We start from the raw sequence: 11,613 nt of genomic DNA on the forward strand, positions 1-11,613 counted from the left end.
TGTGAGGGAGGGAGAGAAACAGGACTGTTCAACTTTCTGCAGTCACAAGAATATTAATACAACTTTTTAATCTTTCAACAGTTGGTTGCAATTAAAAATGCACAGCAGAAATGAATTAGGGAGACAGACTAGGCCAAGAACAATGAAAACCATAAAAGAACAGAACAATTTGAAGCCAGGTCATTAAATGGTAAATATTCCTCTTCCTCCTCCTCTTTTTACCATGCACCCACCTACCTATGTTCTCATGCTTTAAGTTGTGATGAGTTTTAATTTTAAGCCATTCAGGCAGCCAATCTTGTCTGAGAGACATAATTATGACTATTATCAATGGATATGCCTAATATATGAACTATGTGCTAAAGAAGCTTTTTTTTTTTTTGTATCATTAAAAAGTTTGAATTGCTTCTTGACTATTCCCAAATATTGTTCTGAGATTAGAGGGCTTTTTTACCAGTAATAATTAATACTTTAAAACAAACAAATAAATAAATAGTGAAATACAAACAACTACACCACCAAAAAAACAAAAAAAGTAATGATTCTACAATAAAAGAAACCCTACATACATTATAGTGATTAAAATAAAATAAACGTAACAGAAAGGAAAAAACACACATAACCAAAACAATCCTTATAATATCAATGCCTGGAGGCTGTAAGGGCCTGGATGGGGAGAAACCAGCTGCAACTCAACCCTAGCAAGATAGAGTGATTATAGGTTTTTGGCCCCCTGGGGTCAGAAGGGTTGACATCTCTGACTCTGGATGCAGTAACACTCCCCCATACAGATCTGGTGTACAATTTGAGGGTCCTCTTGAACTCACAGCTCCTGCTAGAAGAGCAGGTAGCAGCCATGGCCATGGGGCCCTTTGCACAAATCTGTCTTGTATGCCAGTTGTGCCCATTCCTGGTCTGGGAGGCCTTGCTCACAGTCACCCATACCTTACTCACCTCCCATTTGGATTACTGCAATGCACTGTACATGGGAATGCCTTTGAAGACCATCTGGAAGCCGCAACTGGTCCAGAATGCAGCAGCACGCACAGTTTTGGGTGTCCTGTGGTTCACCCAAGTAACACCACTGCTGTGTGAGCTGCACTGGCTACCAGTTGCTTTCCAGATGTAATTCACGGTGCTGGTTATCACCTTTAAAGCCCTACATGGTAGATGGCCAGGTTACTTGTGGAACTGCCTTTCCCTGAGGGTATCCTCCTGTCCTACTAGGTTAGGTAGGGTGGGTACGCTCCAGGTCTCCTCCCTTAAATGTTGCCATCTGATGGGACCTCGGAGGCATGCCTTCTCATGTGGCCACCTCAGTCTTTTGGAATAGCCTGCCACCAGAGATCAGAGGGACCCCTACCCTTTTAGGCTTCCTGGGGGCTGTGAAGACCTGGCTCTTCCCCCAAGCACTGAGGATGTTTGGTCTGGTGCCTGGGGGGGAAGGGTATGTTTTTAACTATGCTTATGGATTGTTGTGAGCTGTTTAGAGTCATTGTATGAGATAGGCCTCCATATAAGTCCTGTAAACAAACAAACATCTTGGATCCATTCCAACATATCAGGAGGATAAGTTTCTCTCCATTTATTAAGATTATTTCCTTTGCTGAGCCCCACATGAAATGACAAATTTCATATTTTAAGAATAAAATTTAACATCACATTTACACCTTTAACTATTTGTTTTCAAAACAGTATCAACATATGCTATGTCTTGAAAGCAAAATGAAATATAACTGGAATTAAAGTATCCTCAAATTCATTACATCAACAGCACAAAAAATCCAATGTCCAACTTCTTTTTAAAAAATTGAGAGGTCCAAAAGATACAAATTAATATTTCTGGTTAATTAATTTCTGGACCCATTTTCTAAGACTGATATTCCAGTTGTTCATTCCATAATACAGGTATGCAACTAATACTAACCTCTTTTCTTTTCTTTTCTTTTCTTTTCTTTTCTTTTCTTTTCTTTTCTTTTCTTTTCTTTTCTTTTCCTATAAAATGGAATTGTTGCTTTCTCTTAAGGATCCTAAGATTCCATGTACCTCTGAGGCTGTTAAAGCATTTGGGCCATGTTGTTTTGTCAGTACATATTTCAGCTGTATACGTTACCAGGTGGAAATTGTGGGTAAATTATATTTAGAATACAATCTCAAAGTCTTAAAAACAGCCATTATAAATCAACTGATTTGAGATATTTATTCTCTGCTTGGCCCAAACATTCCAGTATGTCATCTTCCTCCCTATTTTCAGATTTGGATTATCAATTATTACATCAATTATTTATGCAAGTCTGGATCAAAACTTAACTGCTTACATATTGATAAATATGTCTAACAAGTTTCAAGGCTGGAAATGAAGATCCCTGTTTACTATACTTAGACCCAAAATTTGCCAAGAATTTCAAAGGGGTTATTCAGAGAGGTTACACATGTTCTGATTATTACATGATCAGTAACACTTTAATTATGTTGCCGCCCAGCATTCACAAGATTGTCAGTTGCTCCCCAGACAGGAAGTACACTTCCCCTCCCACCTATCCCCATCTTAGGAGGGATCTTCCTGAAGAGAGAGGCTTACTTTAGCCAAATGGGAGATGCCCCACAACTCCTTTCTTTCTAGCTGGGAAAGCTTTTGTTCTTTTGGAAACTGCAAGAAGCTTTCCAGTGGATAGGAGACAGGCATGAAGCTGGGCGCTGGGGATCCGGTGGAGAAAAAAGAGAACTGAAATCCTCCTCCAACCTTTGATTAAATGTGGACTTTGCATGAAGAAGGATTTCCAGGTAGCAAATGGGCACAGAGGTCTATACTTAGAAAAATAAGATAAAATTAGTTAAAAACTATACTAAGTTTATTTTCTTTTTTTCCTGTTTTTCTTTTCTTTTCTTTTTTTGCATTTAAATATAATTTATCATCTCTGGTGGCTATTACCTTTATACAAGCTCAGTCCTTGTGTGTTTTATGCAAAGTGGCACCTTTATACAGAGTTGCTTCTAAGTAGGGGACAATGAGCACCATCTAAGGATCTGCCCAAATCTTTATCTTTGACTGTTTATTTTGTTATTGGAGATTCTTCTAAGATGCTGTGTGATTTGAGCAGCTATATATTTTTATTCGCCCACTGATTGTTTTGCATGTAAATCCTTAACATTAAAAAACAATGCTTTACCTACACTTGATTGATACTTTTTAAAAAGGTTTGATTCTATTTACTTCTTGTAAGTTTATTCTACCTCCTCATAAAAGGCTGATTTCCCCAGTCTGTCTCAGTACTACAGGACAAGGAAGTAGTGCTATAGAATAAATTTCTTTTTGATCTTGTTTCTTTTCAGTTGCCAGTAAGTTGCACAAGCCCTAGGAACCCTATCTCCTTGGAAAACAGGTGGTGGCACCCAAATTACCAAGCTGCTACAGCAAAGCAAGAAGTAGAGCTATGATGTGTAGTCATAGAGCAGTGTTGTCCAAACTTGGCCACTTTAAGATGACAACACTGTCATAGAGGGTTTCTCAGAGAGGTTTGCGACCACTAAACTTTTATCTACCATCTCAATCTTGCCCCTACAACTGCTTTTCAATTTCTGCCCTTAATAGCAGGGCATAACCAAGGAAGGAAGATTGAATGTCAGGAAGGAGTGAGAATTTTGCAAGTTAGATATAAAAGCAGTCCTCTTTGATGAGTGAATACATTAAGGCTGAGTCTCCACGAGTTGTCTTTCTCATAGATTCCTCAACTGATGGACCAAAGGCTTACATAAGAGATACGGCTAAAATATTTGTTTCACACTTGTCATGTTTCCAAACAACTCCCTTTTCTTTTCCAGATTCCAAGATTACCCTTACATCAACCCCTGAAAAAGAGTTTTCTATACCCCCAATATACCACCAAACTTTCCACTCTATTTTTTCTGGCCAGCTATGGATAATCAGAACTTGCAGGTTTCCAGTGGAACTTTACAGAGCTTTTGGAATTTCCCCCATGTTAGGAACTCCTGGCCCAGCCCACTTCCAACTTCTGGGCCCTTCTCCCAACCCATACACAGGTTAAGGTTTTGGAAAATTATTTTCTAGCAATGATATGATACCTTGCTGACTTTTCAGCCACTTTTTGCAATCAGCCTTTTTACAAAGCCCCAAACATCAAACAGGGCATGAATTGAGAAGAGGGAACAGTGTTTGCATGCTGTTTTTTTTGGGGGGGGGGGGTTGTAGCCTCCTATTTATTAGTTGGAAGTGTGCTCACTGTCTCATAGGGAGTTCTTTGAATTTTGAGTTCAGTAGGGAGGTAGGTGGCTTGAAAGTATAAATGGTGTTGTTGTTGAAGAGTCTTTAGCTTGCTCAAATATTTGAAACTGTTTGGTATGAGAACCCCCATGTTCTCATATCCAAGTGTGCTTTGGGCTTGTGCTTTTCAATCAACAGACCCTCAAATGGCAAAGAATTGTGGGGATTTTAAAAAAAACATAGTATGGTCCAAGAGTTTTTTTCAAAGAAAAAAAGCTGTGTAATTGTTGGGTTTTTTTCAGCTGTTTTGTTGTGAATCCTCCTGGAAAATAATCCTAAATTCCTGATGCAATGCTTGATAAATTGTTGATGAGCTAAGCTAGATTTACTAGCTTCATCAAGTAGAGAGAAGTTTTTTCCCAACCTGGTTTCTTCCAGATGTTTTGAATACAATTCTCAGGATTCTCAGAATGTTCACTGGGTCTTCTGGGAATTTTACACCAACATCTGGAAGGAGTCAGATTGAAAAAGTCTTCTTTAAGGATACTGAAATTTAAATATAAAACTATCCTTACTGCAGATTTCAGCAGAAAGCAATTTTCTATAATTTTTTGTGGTGGGTAGGCAGTCATGTCACTCCTACCATATGCAAGAATAATGAAGCAAACGTCACTGGCTTCTTTTATGTATTGCTATACTTTAAAAAAAGAAATCTGCAGTGTTGCAAGCATATTGATGGAGTTGTTGTCAGTTCAGTAATCAGAGCATATCACATTTTGTATTTCTGCATTTAGTATGAACTCAGTCCAGGCATTTTGTGTGCAGGTGTGGGACAGGGCTGGGATGGGGTGGGGGGCAGTGGGATCAACCTTAAGAATGTGATGTTCTTGTCATCTTTGGTTTCTTTTAAAATGTTCTGCAATTTTGCAAGAAAATCTTTGCAGAATAGTCTGATCTTTCCAATATTTTGGTCCCTGGGAACACTGTTTGAATAATAAAGCGGAATTGGAGAAATAAAAAGAAATTAGTATTCTGTAAAGAACCTTTTGTCTGGGAAAATCGGGCTTCTCCCCACCACAGCTGCTTAGTCTTCTGTGTGGCATTCTATTTTTGTGCAAAATGCACACCTCCTTCTCATGAGGATCTTATTGTGTGCCAAGTTCATCCTGAGACTCCATTTTCAATCTTTAGGTAGTATTTGCATTTTACTGCTATCCCATCATTTAGAATACAAGAGACTAGAATGATGACTAACTTCGAAATTAGGCTGAATTCATCACCTATCAGAGAAAAAAGGAGAATCTTAAAATGTGTAATTTTAGATTAGAAGTCATGATAAACTTGAATGGGTTGAAAGCATTATGGGAACCAGATATAATTTTTTTTTAGCCTATGACAATGATTATTTTATTAAATTGACATAGAAATCACTGAAATAGATTTTGGCCAAAATGATTGACAGCTCAGTGAAAGATGGTATTTAATGCCAAGGAAACTTAACATGATAAATTCTCTTTTAAATCCTATGCGTTGGAGGAAATGTAAAAACGAAAATGAATATGGTCATATATTGTGGTCTTGACCATATATGAAAACTTGAAAAGCAGTTCTTGTAGAAGCATGGATGATGGACAGTCAGCTTTTATGCTGAAAGGAGAGTGAAGCAGAGGAAATAAAATTGTGGGTATCGGTGCCACATATCACAAATAAATTGTTAACAGTGGCTAATAAATTATGAGTGCAGTGTGCAACATTCACAGCAAGTTACTCCCAACATTTCTTGAAGATTATTTTAAAAATCATGGCTGTCCTCCTATGAGGGCTTCCATCTGACTCTTCTTTAGGGGCTCACAACCTTCATAACAGTTACCTGGTTGCAGATCACAATTAGGAGACTGCTGGGAATTGCTCTTTGCTTTTGAATGTAATAGTCATGGGAGCTGTGACACTCTTCCCAATGGGAAGGAGGCAGGTGCGTGTGCATGTGTGTGTGTGTGAGAAAGAGAGAGAGAAGGAGAGTAATTGGCAGTATAGGAAGTCATTGGTTTAACAGATAATGCTTTTCAAGCCTTGGGGCCATTGCATAGGCTCAGACCCCCTAAATAAATGAATGAATGATGCAAGAATGCTGAAATGTTACACAAGAACACAAAATATGATGTTCTGGAAAGATTTCTAACATGTATGTGTTGTTACTATGTGTCGGGACACACATGATACGGGGGATCATTGTGACAGGCAATAGACATATCTTTGCAAATGGAGAAAGCAAGAAAGAAAAACAAAAATTATAATTTATCAAGAGATTGCAACTTCAAGTCACAGTTTATTGAGGAATAGGCATAATGGGAAGGGAAAGAAAACAAGCTTATTCAACTGACATTGAATGGACAGTCAGCATTTTCAGGAAGGTTCAACAATATGGCTTAAGCATGAAAACACAGTTCTAAGCAAGCACTAAGAAGGCTTAGAGTATATCTAAGGGCTATCTCCTGGGTTTTCTGACCAGCTGGTTTGATCTGACAGGGTTAGCATGCTCCTGGTTCCTTCAAGTAAACAATGCCATCTATCAGGACCCAGGAAGTGTGTCTTCTCTAGAATGAGGTTCTCCCTGAAATCTGAGTGCCTCCCACCCTAAGAACATTCTAGAGGGCTTTAAAGACCTGGCTCTGGCCTAAGGTCATTGGAGCCCCTTGCTGGATATTGGTGTTATATGTTCTGTGTTGTCTGCCAGATTCGCCATCTTGTTTCATGATTTATTTTCTGATTGTATATTTCTTCTTGTTTTTATGTTGTGAGCTGCCCAGAATAAATGAATAATAATTATAATTATTTTCAGTATGATCTCTAACTGTACAATAGGATGCAGCTCACTGCCTACCGCCGTACAGAATTGTCCAAATGTAGTGTAATGTTGCAATCTCTTCATGAATAAACTGGCTTTATAGTAGGTTGGGACTGCTTCCACAGGCAATGAAGTTTGAATCAAGGATGCTTTGGCGAAAGTAGGATCCAAAATACCTGGGAAACTGTGTTCCATCTTTAATGTTTCCAACAATAGAATTTAGAACCAAGTTTCTGCTTGAGCAAAAGAAACTTGAGAAAAATCTCTGTCTGATTAGAAGGAAAATGTGGAATATGGGATTGAATGCCTCTTTTGAAAGTGATGATACCTACAGGGCTTGGAACCCTGTTCACAGCCAAGGGTAGGCACAAAGCATGGAGAAAGAGAGGGAAGGGCACTTAGGCCTTCAAAGAGGTGCTGAGTAGAGAGCAGAAGCAGAGCAGGAAAAAGGAAGAGAGAGTGCAAACCTTGTGGAGCAATGGATATTATTCTTATTACCTTGTATCAGAACCAACTCCTCCCAGTTGAGCCCCTTTGATCTCATTGGAATTTTCAGGGGATATTGGGATTTCTTTGATCCTATGCTCAGAATTTTCCTCTACTGGAAAATTTACTGGAGATCCCTTTATGGTAAAACCACCATATGCTTGCACATTACTTAATTACCATATGCTTGCACATTACTTAATGGTACAGGTCACACCTTTCTGGCTATAGCCAAATATTATAATGATTCTTTTTAAATAGATCCTTCCTTGAAGAATTCTCCATGGAGCTAGCCTTAGTTTTATTTTTTATGGAGAGAGGAAAAAAAGAGAATATAATGATTTTGGGAGATTCTAAGTGCCATTATATGATACAGCAGGCATTCTGGCATCCACAGGTTCCATGTTGCTAAGTCTCACAGAAATCCCTGATTTGTTTAACTATAATTTGTTGAATAAGCCAAACTTGGCTAGCTGTAGTTTAATACCACAATGATTAGTTTGGCAAAGTGTACTAAGCCAAAATCAAACAAACCATATTATAACTAAGCCTAATGTGTGACAATGCAATTGTGCTGTGTGGGCAATATACACTTTTTCCCAAATGAAAAAAAAAATATTGTGACTCAGACATTGGGAAAGTTATTTCCTTGTTACAAAAGCCTGCAGGGAAAGCATCCAAACCACTTTTTGAGGCTACAGATGAATAATTAGTGCTCCAGGGTTGTGCTTGAGAACATGGTCTGACAGGTCCTGCCAAAAAAGGTCATATAATCTAGCATACCAGAGTTCTCCAGCAAGGAGGTGTAAAATTTAGTCTGCTGTATCAGAAAGAAATAAGGGTTGTATCTGTTAAAAGGACTGGAATATGTTTCATTCTCAAGGCTAAGACAAGAAAGAAAGCAGTTACTGACCGACATTCTCTTGGCCTTTGGCACAGCAAGTCTGTTCATTCAGAGAAGTATCTCCAAGCCTAACAAGGCAGCCTCAGATTGTTTAAATAAGATTGTGTTTTCATGTAGTGAATATTCCACATAACATGTGCAACTGATATGAAGCCTACATTGTTTAGCGCATTGCCCTTTGCAGTGAGGGATTCTTAGAAATGACATTCACTCTAACTGAAAGCTGACATTTCACTCAGATTCATGCAGAAAACACTGGCTTGGATCAAAGGCAGTCAGAAAAAGGTCTCTGAAAAATGTTCAGGTTTGCTGTCAGGAACTCTCGAGCAGATTTTTCTCCATAAGGTTCAGACTTCTAAATAAAAAGGCCTGGGTCACAACCTTTTTTTCTAGCTCAGATTCTTCCTGCTGTCAGTGTTTTTGAAAGCTGCATAGGAGGAAATTGATAGGGTCAGGCTAAGAAAACATTATCCCCCTTGGCCAGTTGTTTGGAACTTCATAACATACTAGCATGTGATGCCAAGTGATCTCTTCAGCGTATTTCCTACAGCACAAGGCATGCTGCAGGAAAACAACCCTTTTAGCCAGCAATACAGAAGGCCGTCACTTCTCTATTTCCAGGGTTCAGGCTACTTGGGTTAGGATTGTCACTTAGGTTGCCGAAGTACATTAGAATGGGGAACAGCAAACATGGGGAATCTCAAAGTTTGCTATAGAAAGAACACATTGAGAAGGATTCAAACTACAGTAATGCTGTCAAACTGTGTACATTCAATGTCCATAGAACGGTCATTGTCTGCTACAGAAAGGAGAGTTGGAATGGAATTATTAGAGTTTTGCCCATTATTACCTACAAATGAATAGCACAATCGGATTGACTGGGTGTTGATTCTAATGTTTTGAGTCCTAGCCAAAATCCTAGAAGTCATGGAGGTGGTGGTGGTGGTGATATTATGATTGGTCGTACAGTCAAGCCAGATGTTTAGACTGGATTTGCCATTTCTATCCACTTATCGAGTCCTTCCCAAGGACCTGGGATAGGCAGATGTTGTTAAATGGCGTTAAAGGTATCATCGCAGGATATATTGTTGTTCTTGTTCTTGTTGTTATTATTATTTGGATTCTTTTCTTTAGGGGATGCATGTTTATTATATTTCTCATTTTAAGATTAGTGAAACTAATGAAGAACTACTAAGAACTACTAACTACTAATTCCAGACTAATGAAGAACTACTAAGAACTACTAACTACTAATTCCAGACTAATGAAGAACTACTATAATTTTTTCTCGTACAGTAGGCGCATCAGGAAATTATAAGGGCCAGAAATCACATACCCATAGACATATATTGAGAAAAAGCAGTTTATAATCTGTAGAAGAATCTTCCCAAACTCTAGTTCACAATATATATAGCGTACATAATTTTTAGGCGTATTTTCATTCAGAAACAGCACTGAAAAATTGTTGTTGCCTGCTGAAAATGTGCTTGTTGCTACCCAATTTTGGCAGTGCATGTGAGAGGGGATGGACTATGGGCAGAGAAACGGTGTGAAGCTGCATGCAGCTCACAGTGATGGGTTGCCTACCAATGATACATACTCCACCACATGATAGTCACTACTGTGGTATTATCTCACACATTGTACCTGTATATGTGTGTGTAAATTTTGCAACCTTTCAAACAAGACTGATCATAGGGGTCTTTCCCACTTCATTTGCACTTGTCTTTTTGAAGGGGCACTGCTTCAGTAAGTGAACAAACCAAACTATCTCCTGTGCCTAGAATATTAATTATGTTAATTAAGAAGCATGGAGTTCACCTTCTTAGTGCTTTATTTTTTGTCCTCAGCAGCTGTATGGGGATGGGAGATTTAAACACCTCCTCAGTGTTTTCTGGCAAGGCTGGTATGTATTGCCCACTCCTCCCATAGCCAGTGAACTGGCCCCCTGGCCCCCAGTGCCTTTCCTTTCTTCCCTCCCCTGCCTGCTCATACCACTGATGTCCTGGCTTCTATTGTAAGGCTGTTCTTTGCTGTGATAGTGTCAGGAGTAAGGACCAGGATCCAGGTGTGATATATTCCCCTGGCCTATCCTGCCATCTTTCCAGCACTTTCCCTTTGCTCCTTCTCCTGCCTCCCCTCACCTCAGCCATGGCAGGCATCCCAGAGTAGCATATTTCACCAGCCCATCCTCTGACTCCTCCCTGTCCCTCAAGAAGTTTCTCTGGGACAGATGGAGAGTTCCTCCTCACTGTTTTTGAACCTTTACATTGGAAGAAGGATTTGAAAGTGGAGGGGGTTCCATCTTGTCCTCATTAAGAGAATATCTGAAATATTTCATATCCTTGAAGAGAAAAAAGAAACATAAAAACGGAAGAAAACTCAGAACTCACATTTGTGACATCACCCACTGAAATATATTTTCTCTCATCGAATGAGAAAGCAAGGAAGCTTTCTTATATATTGGTGTATATTTTTAAAAAGGTAGATTCTCCTTCAGATCAAACTGGACTTCTAATAACTTCATGGACTTCCCAGCCTAGCTTATAGCCTGTATGTATGTATGTATGTATGTATGTATGTATGTGTACAGTATGTATGTGTGTGTATATATGTTGTTTGTATGTATATGTTCTCTCTCTCTCTCTCTCTCTCTCTCTCTCTCTCTCTCTCTCTCTATATATATATATATATATATATATATATCAATCAATCAATCACAGGCTCACAAATTCACAGCAAGCATATCTTCAAACAGAAGAAAAACTAACATTTGTGCAGATGATATTTCTGGACAATTTATTTATTTATTCTGTTAACTATTAACCAAGCAGCAACAAACATCTGTAAAGCAATTTCATTAAAATTATATCTATGTTTTACGCACTTATTGCAACTTTTTAAAACAACATTTATTACTCTTAGCAAATTAGTCTTAAGGAAGATTAAAGTTCTGTTATTGCAACATACCTCAAAATGCAAGCAAATGCCAAGGAACGGAGTTGATTTTGTCTTTGTAATTTCTTGTTGACTCTGATTTATAAATAGGGCACAATGCAATCTCGACCTTTAATTCAAAGCCTGCATATAATTTGATGATTTTAAAAAGAGGTTTTCTTTTCCTCTCTCTCCCCCATCAGTGATTGACATTTCCTA

At 38.6% G+C, this 11,613-nt stretch overlaps 1 long non-coding RNA gene across 1 annotated transcript in view; it reads left to right on the top strand.

The window, feature by feature from the left end:
* The first annotated feature begins 2,609 nt into the window (after positions 1-2,609).
* The window catches only part of LOC148214767 (uncharacterized), a 31,926-nt gene continuing 22,922 nt past the window's right edge, over positions 2,610-11,613 (top strand). The window contains exon 1 of the long non-coding RNA XR_015797595.1: positions 2,610-2,784. This is a non-coding gene — a long non-coding RNA (uncharacterized LOC148214767). The remainder of the gene's footprint in view (positions 2,785-11,613) is intronic.

The sequence above is a fragment of the Python bivittatus genome, unplaced genomic scaffold (genome assembly GCF_059951505.1).
Source record: "Python bivittatus isolate LINGU-HERP-01145 unplaced genomic scaffold, Pbiv_v1 ctg000590_np1212, whole genome shotgun sequence".
Taxonomy (NCBI): Eukaryota; Metazoa; Chordata; class Lepidosauria; order Squamata; family Pythonidae; genus Python; species Python bivittatus.